Source organism: Furipterus horrens, unplaced genomic scaffold (genome assembly GCF_987537825.1).
Source record: "Furipterus horrens unplaced genomic scaffold, mFurHor1.1.pri manual_scaffold_3, whole genome shotgun sequence".
NCBI lineage: Eukaryota > Metazoa > Chordata > Mammalia > Chiroptera > Furipteridae > Furipterus > Furipterus horrens.
The window spans coordinates 104533546-104545998 of record NW_028327173.1 but is presented as its reverse complement, the minus strand read 5'-3'; the positions used below and the strand labels follow the sequence as shown (position 1 = coordinate 104545998).

Below are 12453 nucleotides of genomic sequence, written 5' to 3'. Positions count from 1 at the left end.
CCTCAGACTGGTGCCTAAAGTTCTTCCTCACTGTTCCACATGGTGGGGAGAACCAGACTGGTGGGTAAAGAACCTCACCAGTCTCAGAGCCTAGAGAAACAGGTCGTCGTCGGCAGCCGTCCGTCTCAAGAGACGATGGTGTAGCTTCTTAAGAGTCTATCTGCACCGCCGAGAATGGCTGTGCAGTCCGACTCGGGAGTGACACGGTATCTGTCTCCTCCCGTGTTGAATCGACATCTTGCGATGACGCTGGAGTGTCCTCTCCAGTGAAGCTGAAGCTACAGAGCCTGGGCAGGGTGATATGGAGGGTCTGCTGTTGCCCATGCAGCAGACGCCCCCTCTCTTCGCAGCTGAAGGATCCAAGGGAAAGACGGAGTCAATACAGCTTGGCTTCAGGTGCGCCGCAGGAGTGGCCGGTGTTGACTACAACGTCAAACCGCCTTAGGGACTCCGGCTCCGGATTTTCTGTCGGGGTTTACTCCCTTAGCCTTTCCCCTGAAGAGGTATGCCGCAAGGCAGCGGAGGTTTTTTGGAATCAGAGTTTTCCTTCTCTGATGTGCCCTGACTGGAAGATCGAACCAGCGACACTTAGTTCGCAGGCCGACGCTCAATCCACTGAGCCAAACCAGCCAGGGTAACAGGTATAGGAAAGGGATATTATATCCTAGAGGAACTCCTGGACACTCATAGTGGGATCCATGGATGGCTGCTCTGCTTCTCAGTCCAGGCTCAAGGACACCCCTGGGAGTGGAGGCAGCTGGCCCACCAGGTATAAGAGGTGGGAGAGTGAACTGACTTTCTCTCTGTCACCCATTCATCATGTTTCCCATGAGGTGGAAAGCCTAGCCTACAAAGGAGCTAGGCAGTGGTTCTCAACCTTCCTAATGCCATGACCCTTTAATACAGTTCCTCATGTTGTGGTAACCCCCAACCATAACTAAAGCATAGTGATTAATCACAAAAACAATATGTAATTATATATGTGTTTTCCGATGGTCTTAGGCGACCCCTGTGAAAGGGTCATTCGACCCCCAAAGGGGTCACGACCCACAGGTCGAGAACTGCTGAGCTAGAGGAAACAGGCAGTCACTTTAAGGGCAGTGGGCCCTACGGGGACAGATGCAAGCACCCCAAGATGAGCCTGGGACATGCTCTGCGGCAGTCTGCCCCCATCGCCCCAGCCCAGTGGAAACTCCCTGTCCAGCAGAGGTTTCGAGATCGTGGATGAAAACCAGTGAAGTAACCCGGACACTGCCTTTTGTCTGGGAGGGGGAGAGGTGGCGAATCTCTCAAGAGGAGAACAACCCCGAATGTTCCCTCCTAGTCCCTTTATTGAGGAGTGTATTTGGGAGATACAAGGTCAGGATTCATAAATTACTAATCAGCTTTAGACGCTTGGGTTACAGTTAACAATTACTGACTGTAGATAACAATGTAAGGGACACAGTGACCATTCTGGGTCAGGGCCGGTTAGACATCCTGGCACCATACTGACACTAGGTGCATGACTTAATACATTTTTCTGGGCATTTGATGCTACACACTGTCAGAATATAGCGGTCCAGTCAGCGCGACCTGCGGGAGGGAGTGCAGCTTCTACCACGGCTTCTATTGCAGCTGTACAAGCTCCATGCATGGTGGCTAGTCTCATCCCAAAGGCTCCTCCCTCAAGCCCAGCTCCTTTGGGGTATCTGGGCTGCCTACACTTTTCATTTTTTCATTGTCAAAACATGGCGGCAGTTGGACCGCCCGCCTGGACTTTTGGCATCAGCAAATGAACTGTATGCAAATTAACCTGGTCCCAGTTTCTCCCATAAGAAATAAAAATGGACTGTGCTCATTCCCAGAAGAAATGTTGATGGACCTGACACAACATATTGACTGGAGAAAGAGGGGAGATGTAAATAACCTGTTGAATGTGTTGATGGGTAGACTCACCCTAACTGAAATGTATGATCAGAAAGGGGTGGAGCCTGAGCCTGCAAATGCAGAGCAAGAGAGTTCTATGGGGCTTCAAGATAGTCAGGGAGTTTTCTCTTTTTTCCAACCCCCTTTTTTCTTTTCCTTCAACATATCTAGTATAAAATCTTAGACTGTTCTGAATGATTTCTCAGAGCAAAAGCAGCCTGATACATACTCTTAACTAAGAGATAAGAAAAACAGAGCAAGCTTTAAAGCCTATTAAGTGCTCTTTAAATCTGATTTTCATGGGAACTCTGAGTGGCCTTCAAGTTATGCCTATCTCTGGCTTTCCTGGTTTTCAAGTCAAGTTCTACAGGCCTAGGTCTCTTAAGGGCCTGGCTTGCGACTGAGCTACAGTTCCTGAAACCACACAAAGGGGTCTCCTACATCTCTCCCTTTTTTGTTATTTAAGAAACTTATAGTAGAAAGTCCTATAAAGCTTGCTACTTGCTTTTTTCGAATACGATTATGGGAAAACAGTTCATAGGCACATCGGAGGACATAAAGTATAATGATGATTAATAAGCATCCAGTTGCTCCTATTATCCATATATGTAAATTTAGTCCCTGAAACCAATTTTTTGGGTTAAGCCATTGAAGATTATCACTTAGGGTTTGAAACACCTTTTGTTCAGTGAGCTGCTTAATGTCCATAAGCTGACCTTTCAGGTTGGTGGCAAAGGCTCGCTATAGATGATGTTGTATGTCGGCCCAGGAATGCTGACTAGAGTTCTATTTTAATGGGGTGACACATAGTCTCAAGAATTTGGGATTGCAGGTAAATTGTTGTTGGGTGATCAGAGCATTTTGTCAATTTTCTAGCCATAACATAGCAGACTTCGTGGCAGAGAGCCGGGCCAGGATTTTTTGGTCAATTTGCATTTGCAATAGGACCTATGTCTTTCAGGTCTTCAATAAGACTTGGTTCCCTGGCCAGAATGGGGGTAGGGGCTTGTCAGGTGGATAGACAAACCTGCAATGAGTAAACTTGTGCAAAATGGTTAATTAACATAACAATGGCAATTTGATAGATCCTTCTTGCCTACAAATTGAGCATTTTAAATGTTGTTACAAACCCAGGACTTACTGCGTGTAAAGCAGAAACAAGCCTATTTCTGTAAAATACCAGGGGAGAATTAAGAGGTTAAACAGCGGCAGCTATTCCATGGGAGGGAGTTGGGAGTATAGTGTCTCCATGCCCCCTCCCACCCCCCCCCTGCCTGAGGATAAGAAAAGAGAAACTATCTTATTTTTTGGTGATTACTGCATTCTTTTAGTGTGCTTAAAAGTGGGCTGTTTTATTATTAAATGACCTTCACAACTTTCACAGAGGCTACAGAAGAGTCAGGGAGATAGCAAGCTTGGCACAGTTCCTGGGACTGCAGTTTCTAGGTCTAAAATTTATAATGTTTCAAAGACTTATATGCTTACTTTTCCTTCTTATTTCTTTTCTAGCTTCATTTTCCTTCTTGAGTTACCTACTCCAATGTCCTTCCTTTCATGGCATGTATCTCTTTCTTTTATTCCTTTTTACCCTTCTCCTTCACAGTTTTTCATCTTAATTCCTTCTTTCTCCTTCCCTTCCCCTCACTTTCTTAATTCCTTCTTTTTTCCTTCCTTCCCCCTATACAATCCTCCTTCAACTTGTACAGACCATCTATGACTTGCTCAGACTTTTTGCAACATACATAATTCTTCTGACCCAACATTCCACAAGAAACATAATAAATCCTTTAAAACTTAAGACCAATTAGGTTGCTAAACATTTGACTTAGGAAGTACAACAGACCAGTAATTTCAACTGATTTTCTTTTGGCCAGATTTAGAGGCAGAAATGATTAAGAAATTTGTGTAGTGGGTCAAAGTATGCTGATTGTAACTCTGGAACCTGTCCCTGCCTGATGATGACCCGCATAGCATGCAGGGCTTTCCAGTCTCCTGCCTGAGCTGCCTCCTTAAGACAGCTTTCTATAGGAGTAGGCGGACCTGTGTCAGCTAGCAGAGGCAGCGAGAGCCATTGTGGCTTTCCAGGGCGCGAGGCGGGAGGGGCTGGCAGCTAGCACCCTGTTGACTCTGAAGTGCTTCACTGGTGCCTGTAGATTGTGGTGATTTACTGAATGATAGAAGCTAAAGCAGTCCTTAGTGGGCGAGAGGAGGCGAAAGCGAAACCGAAACCCCTGTCGCAAATCGCGCCTGAAAGAGGAATTATCCTCCCTCCTTTATCTTAGTCACAACCAGCTGCCTGACCAGAAAGAGCCTGGTGCCGCTGTCCCTTACTATAGGATGAGGTGCGCCAAAATTCCCTTCCGTTTTGGTGTGGCTGTCCACGATCATGGCTCGTAGCCCTGCAACCGATGCAGGCATCACTTTTCCTGAAGGTCTCTGGGTACCAGATGAGGTGGTCTGCTCCCAACACCCCAGCTTGGTGGAAACTCCCTGTCCAGCAGAGGATTCAAGATAACGAATGAGAGAGAACAAAATTACCCAGACACTCGTTTGTCTGGGAGGAGGAGAGGTGGCAAATCTCTCAAGAGAAGAGCCCTGAATGTTCCCTCCTATTCCCTTTTATTGAGGAGGGTATTCAGGAGATACAAGGTCAAGATTCATAAATTACCAATCAGCTTTAGACATTTGGGTTATAGCTAACAATTACTGACTACAGATAACAATGTAAGGAACACAGTGACCATTCTGGGTCAGGGTCTGTTAGACATCTGGCACCATACTGACGCTAGGTGCAAGGCTTCATACATTTTTGAGGGTGTTTGATGCTACTACACACTGCTTATAGTTAACAAAGAGATAAGAAAAACAGAGTAAGCTTTAAAGCATATTATGCATTCTTTAAATCTAATTCCCATGGGAGCCCTCTGAGTGGCCTTCGCATCATGCCTTCCCGGTTTTCCAGTTGAGGGAAAACCAGTTCAGCCCTTTTAAGGGCCTGGCTCATGGCTGGGCTACAGTTCCTGAAACTACACAAAGCAGTCCCCTACAATGTTCCACTCTGAGTCAGGGTTAGAGGGCTTCCCTGGAGACCCTTCTTGGCTGTTGGTTGCAGGACATCTCCTACACTTCTCTTTGCTGTCTCTCCATTTCTCTTTTTGGGCAATGGCACCAGGGCCCCCGCCAACAAGGAATAAAATAGTTGTGCAGAATCTGGAATAAGTGACGAGTGGGGGAAGGGAGGGTCATCCCACTGGCCTGTTTTATGGAGATTGCAGTTTGCTAAGAGAAATGGGGCATCCAGAGGAGGAAACGTGATAGACCCCAGGTCCTAAGTTTATCCAGGGTCCTGGATGAGAAGTACATCGGGAGGGGCTGGGCTGATCTTCCAGGAGAAAAGTGACCTATATGGGGGACAATGGGTGGTCTCTATCTGCACATGTATAGGACAACTGTGGGCAATGGGGACCCAGAAGGCAGGTCCAGGGCCTAGGGTGTTAGGCAAGAAACCTCAATGCACTGCTACAGGCAGGACAAGCAAGGAGGTTGTGGGACAATGGCAGGCAATGCATTCAAGCCACTGAGGGCATTAGGAACCTGATTTACCAGTGATATCTGGGAACAAGACCACATGACTGCCTTAACAAACAAACAAAAAAACAAGTGAAGATTGAGGCTGAGACACTTCAGAGTGATCCAACTCTAGTCATAGACCAAACCCCAACCCTGCTCACACGCTGAGCCCAGACCCTGCTTATACTATATGTTGTGAACAGACCCTTGTTCATGTGAGGGAGCAAGTGTTGCTGTTCTCTTTTGTTCCCATTCCCCATGCTCTCTGTGAGGTGGGTGAAAGAGGGGGAGCTCAGTAGCACCAGGAAGGGTAGGCCTGTGGCAATGAAGGTATGATCCAACCCCCTTCAATGTGCAGGCTCAGACAATCTCAGATTTGGGGGGGACTCATGACTTATGTTTCACTACTGGACTTTCTGGTGACACAGTTGAAGATGCTGAAGGACTCTAAGTCACCCCGGAGGAGCCAGTGGCAAGGTCTTTGCTGTTACCACTGTGACATCAGGGGCCTCATTGGCCTGATAAATTGTCCTGTTACCTCAGGCTCTCTGGATCCTCAGGACAGAGTGGCCTTTGAATGGAGTTGTTTCCAGCCCTGCTGTGCTGCTATTCCCTGGCCTACTGTGACCCACTCAGCTCAACTTGGTCTACTGGACACAGATGAAACAGCTTGTTCCCTTGGTAAGTCCAGTGTGGTGGTTGAGAGTTCCAGACTCTAGAGCCAGACTGTCTGGAATTCAAGTCCTGGGGCTGTGTGGTCCTAGGCAAGTTACTTCACCTCTCTGTACCCCAGAATCCTCATCATGAATGGACCAAATGTGAGCATGTCCCACCGCCCAGAGAGCTCTGCAGAGGGTGTGTGTCCAGGTGTGTGCATGTGCAGGTGCGCCAGGTGTGCCAGTGCAGGGCAAGGCCTGCTCTTTCTTCAGGAGTCCCATTCCTGGGTCTCATCCCAGAAACCCAGGCAGGGCAGGGCTCACCACAGAGGACACTGCTGACTGGGAGGGACAGCCTCAGCTCCTTGGAGATGCTACTGTGCTGGTGGTGACAGCTGCCTAGGCAAGGAGACCTCCAGTCTGGGCTGGGTGTGGGCCTAGAGGCCCAGGAAGGTAGTGGTCTGTGGGGTTGGGGGGCGCACTCACTCAGCTCTTGTCTTCAGCCCCAAAGAGCTTCCTCCCTCACTGTGGCCCAAGGACCCTGACAGCTTCCATCCTCAGACTGAGGTGGAGAGGCTAGAGGCCTCCAAGCAGATGTTGGGGGCATGGGGTGCCTATACCTCTCTGCACCTCCTGCCTCAGGCTCACCTCCTCTGCACATTTAACTGCTCTTACCTCTAATTAATTCCTCTGGTAATCACAGGAAAATTAGAATTTAAATTGCCTTTTACAAAGGTCACAAAAACATGATCAAAGAAAGAGAATCTATTGGAGATGCTGAGGTGGCCTCTCTTTCAAAGCTTCGCAGAGCCACAGGGATGAAGGACAGGTCTTTCAGAACCATCACCACCTGAAGGGGGCCCTACTATCCCCCAAAGTCTTTCCCGAGACTTCCTGGTCCCCCACCCTTGTGTGAAAGGTGGGGGAAGGACAAATCTATACTCCCGTGCCTCATTTGTACCCCTCCCATGGTCCTATTTCCCACCATACCCCTTCCCCAGCTTGTACCCAATATGTCATTTTGCTACAGTTGTGCTTCAGATGGCCTGATCCTGTGCCTCACCAACTGTGTGACCTCAAGCCACTCACCCTTCTGAATCTCAGTGGCCTCATCTGTGAAATGGAGCTGATACATTTTGCTTCCAAAAGGCAGGGGGCGCCACATGCTGAATGCCTGGCACTCCTCCAGCCATGGAATCTTTGCTTCTCTGAGCACACTCATTCTTCTGCCTCATCCGGGAGGCTGGCTCTGGGTGCTCCTGTGCCGGTCCCTCCAGCCCTGACTGTGGCCCACACCTGCATATGCTTTGCCTGGGGCTGAGGTGGCCTAACCCACCAAGGGTTCAGGACATAGCCCTGTCCACTTCTTCCTCTGGCTCCCTCAGCAGCCTACACAGGCCTGGGCACATAGGGGAAAGAGTCCACCTGCCAGATGGAGAGGTTGGCTAAAAGAGGGTCCGAGTCTCCACCCATAGGGGACTCTCCTCTGGCAGGTGTGACCAGCCTGCACATCAGGACTGAGGAGGATTACTCTGGGCTTCCACATGTAATAGGGGCCATGCTGAAGGGTCTTCGATGGCCCTGCTGACTCACATTTTTTATCTTGGACCAACTCAGGATTGTTGGGGGTGGAGGTGGCTGGATGGGTTGGTCTTGGCAGTATCTGGGGGCCAACCCAGTCATCTAAGCTAGACTGGCTTGGTCCAGCTACTGGGATTTGGAGCCGGGTAGACAACAAGAGTCCTGGAGGGGCTTGGTTTCCTAACCCTACCTCACCAGTTCTGAGAGGGTACGCTGGCAGTCCCAGCCAGTTCCTACCACCCACGCAGGGAGGGCTGCCTCTGGAAATGAAGTGGCAGTGCCTTCATTGCCCAACAGGCTCCAGGGGCGAAGTGGGGATGAGGCACAGCTGCTTCCCTGTCCTGGTGGCCCTGTGCTGAGAGGCAGCCCACTGGACAGCTCCAGCTGCTTCAGAAAGGAAGCTGTGTTCACTGAGCACCTCCCATGTGCCAGTTCCTGGCGGACATGTGAGGTGTCTTACCTCCCAGACTCCTACCAGCAGTCACTATTTCACAAGTGAAGAAACAGGCTTAGAGAATTTGAACACCTTGCTCGAGGTCACACAGTGAGGAACTAACAGATCTAAATCAGGCTTTCCTGGTTCCAAAATAGAAGCTCTGAACAGCTCAGGCCCAAGCCCGGTACTGGCTGTAAGGGATTCCATTAATCTGGAACTCAAAATCGGTGTTAGGGACACCACAGGATGTCATGTGGCTCCACAGAAGGGGACGGGCAGGGAACGAATAGGGAGTCTGTGTGGCCTTTCCATGACACAGGCCAGGTGTCAGTACCCTTGCTTTTTCACAGTGGCCCCCAAGGTCAGGAGGCACCATCATTCCTCATCCAGAAGAAGGCACAGAGCCACAGGCAGGACGGAGATTGCCTGATAATCCAGCCTGATCACCAAGCCCAGTAGGATTTCATTTGGTTGGTGACAGGGGCAGCTCTAGGATACAGACCTGGGGGTAGCCAATGAATGCCTGCCTTGACCTCGTGTGAGCCAGGCTTTCGCCTCTGAGGAGATTCCTATTAACATGGAGAGGTATGATGGGCCAGAGAGAATATGCCCACTTGGGATTATCAAGTGGTTCCCAAATGATGCACCCACACTCCTCTCAGGAGTCTGCTGAAGCCTGCTTCCTCTGAGGCCCTGTTGGCCTGGAATGTCAGGCTGCCTCTGCTCTGAGAAATCACCCAGAGAACAGTCTAGGATTTTACACCAGGTTTATTGAAGAAAGGAAAGAAAAAGGGATTAGAAGTAAGTAAGAAACTCCCAGTCCACCTTGAGGGACCTGTTGGAGCAAAGGGGAAGGGAGGAGGAGGTGAAGTAGAAGGAAAGAGGAGCGTAGACTACCAGTCACCCAGAAGGGCCTATAGCAACTGCCTACTATCTATGTGCTTCCAGGAACCATCTCCACACTTTTCCAGACATACATTTTGGTTAGGGTGAGTTTATACAGCAACACATTCAACAGGTTATTTACATCTCCCTGCTTTTCCCCAGTCAATGTGTCATGCTAGGTCCATCAACATTTCTTCTGGGAATGAGCAAAGTCCATTTTCATTTCTTATGGGGTAAGCTGGAACCTGAGTTAATTTGCATATGTCTCATTTGCATATGTCAAAAGTCCAACAGGCGATCCAGCTGTCGCCGTGTTCTGACATTTCTAGTCTTTTGTTTGTAATAAAAAGAATGAGAGACTTCCGGCCAAGATGGAGGCTTAGACAGACACGCTCGGTCTCCCTCTACAACTAGAAAGGAATACAACTACCTCAAAACAAAAGGTAACCAGAAATTCCAAAAAATAAAACTACATGGAAGCCCAACGTATGAAGTTATAAACCAGCGGTGCTCGTCAGACAGGTAGGAGGGGCGAAATTGGAACTGGAACAGAAAGGTCAGACGGTGCTGTTTGTGGTAGCAGCAGGGATAGTAGCTAGGGAATTGAAACAAAGGCAAACTAAATAAGCAATGAGAGTGGAAAAAGAACTATAGGTATGGGAAACATACTGAGGGGAGGTCAGCAGGAAGGAGGAAGGGGGAGAGGGAGGGAAATGGTACAGGAATTAAGAAGCATAGTAGGAGCGAATGGAATAGACAGGAAGATATTGAGAAGAACTATATGCACAACCAATGGACATGGACTAAAAGGGGGGGACAACTGGAGGGAGGGGGGGCCACCGGGTGGAGGGGAGCAGAGGGAAGAGAAATTGGGACAACTGTAACAGCAAAATCAATAAAACATATTTAAAAAAAAAATGATGCTGAGGTCCAGTGACAAGGATGGAGGGTTTTAAGGGGGAAATGGCATTACAGTCATTCTGGCTACTTCCTGCAGAGATGCAGGTATATTTAGAGTGTATATTTTCCTCTCAGAGAAGGAAAACTCTGATTCCAAAAAACCTCCGCTGCCTTGCGGCATACCTCTTCAGGGGAAAGGCTAAGGGAGTAAACCCCGACAGAAAATCCGGAGCCGGAGTCCCTAAGGCAGTTTGACGTTGTAGTCAACACCGGCAACTCCTGCGGCGCACCTGAAGCCAAGCTGTATCGACTCCGTCTTTCCCTTGGACCCTTCAGCTGCGAAGAGAGGGGGGGTCTGCTGCATGGGCAACAGCAGACCCTCCATATCACCCTGCCCAGGCTCTGTAGCTTCAGCTTCACTGGAGAGGACACTCCAGCGTCATCGCAAGATGTCGATTCAACACGGGAGGAGACAGATACCGTGTCACTCCCGAGTCGGACTGCACAGCCATTCTCGGCGGTGCAGATAGACTCTTAAGAAGCTACACCATCATCTCTCGAGACGGACGGCTGCCGATACGATATTTTCCTCTGTGACTACATTCTCTGATGTTTCTTGTCCTGGCAGGGGTTGCTACCAAAAAGTAGACAGGAGCATGTGGGTGTGGGCTTCTGCACTGTAGCTGTATTTACGATCCTTCTGATGAACTTGACAAGGAGTCACAGGAGGCAAGGTCCTAGGATGAGAGCTAAAAGTAGTGTTAGCAAAGGTGCAAGGAGGGGTAGAAGGATGGACTTCAGAGGGACAGTTAAGTTAAACCACGAATCTGATGAGTTGCTTGTATTATCCCTTAATTGGGCAGTCAATCCGTTAGCCTCTTAACTATGTCTTGTGCTATTCCAGATTGGTTGACATAAAAACAGCAGCCTTCCCCCAAAAAAGCACAGGTACCCCCTTTATGGGCAGTAAGGAGGTCTGAAGCCCTTCTGTTCTGAAGGACGAGTCTAGCTAGGGAGTTTACCTGATATTCTAGTTTGGAAACAGCCTGTGCTGTATCTTCTAGGCTCTGTTCAAGCTCTAGGGATAACTCCTGATGATATTTGAGGGATGTTCCCAGCCCTGCTGCTTCTGTTGCGACTCCAGTAGTAATGCCAAGGGCTGCCAGGAAGAGAATTAGTACTGGAGCTTGCTTTACCCTTATTGCCGAAGAAAGGGGAATAGGAATCTCCGAGTCGGGTGACATCACCTGTAGCGGAGGGGCTAGAAAGGCAATTGTGCAAATTCCTGTCCAATTAGTAGGTAGACAGAGGAAGGCTTGTGATCCGCACAGAAAGAAAATGCCAGGACAATAATACCCTCTGTGGTCCTGGGATCTGTCTCTTGCTTCAACAGGGTTTGGATGGAACGGACCTAGGGTCACACTTTCTTTCCAAGTATCCTCCATCTTTTTTTAGTCACCATCTTTGGGACCACATCAGCGATCCTCAGCCTCTGAGACCAGCCAACACCGTTTTTTTGGCCTTAAATCTTCGTTGCCGAATGACCGTGACCTCCCAAGTTCGTCAGAATTATTCTACCGAGATGGAGGCCTCCGTCAACCACCTGGCCAACCTGAAGCTGTGGGCCTTCTACACCTACCTCTCTCTGGGCTTCTTTTTTGAACGAGACCATGTGGCTCTACAGGGCAAGGGCCATTTTTTTCCGAGCATTTGCCGAGGAGAAGCACGAGGGCATTGAGCGTCTCTCAAAGCTGCAAAACCAGCACGGTGGCCGCATTCTCTTCCAGGACATGGTGAAGCCACCCCAAGATGAGTGGGGTAAAACCCAGTATGCCATGGCAGCCACCTTGGCCTTGGAGAAGAACCTGAACCAGGCCCTTTAGGATCTTCATGCCCTGGGTTCTGCCTGTATAGACCCTCATCTCTGTGACTTCCTAGAGAACCATTTCCTGGATAAGGAGGTAAAGATCATCAAGAAGATGGGCGACCACCTAACATCCGCTGGCTGGCCGGCCCCCAGACTGGGATGGGCGAGTATCTCTTCAAAAGGCTCACCCTCAAGCACGACTAGGAAGGAAGCCTTTGGAGCCCAGAGATCTTTAAGGGGCCCCTCTGCATTTCCCTGGTGTCTGCCTTTTGCCTGAGCCTCTCCCTGAAACGACTAGACACCCCCTTAACCACTTTGGAGCCCTCTCCCATGCATTGGACCAAATGTAAACAATAAAGCTTTTTGCAGCAAAAGAAAAAAGAAAGAAAGAAAAGAAAATGCCAGAATGTTGAAGGCATACCTGAAGATGAAGGCGGTAGGCAAGTCTGAGATTTGTCGGAGATGTGTCTATATTGAGTGCCCCATAGATGTTCCAGATACCTCCTAAAGGTATTGTGTGGATTTATTTTTCCCAGACCGAGATAGTCTCTGCCCAGGTCATTCCCTGGATGGAGTCAGGCACTGAGAAATTTGCTATAAAAGGACCTTGTAGGTTAAGAGTAAAATTAGACACTGGTGATAGTTGGCAC

General features: G+C 49.0%; 1 pseudogene; it reads left to right on the top strand.

The window, feature by feature from the left end:
• Nucleotides 1-11344: 11344 nt before the first annotated feature.
• Nucleotides 11345-12108, top strand: LOC150015618 (ferritin light chain-like; annotated as a pseudogene).
• Nucleotides 12109-12453: the final 345 nt, after the last annotated feature.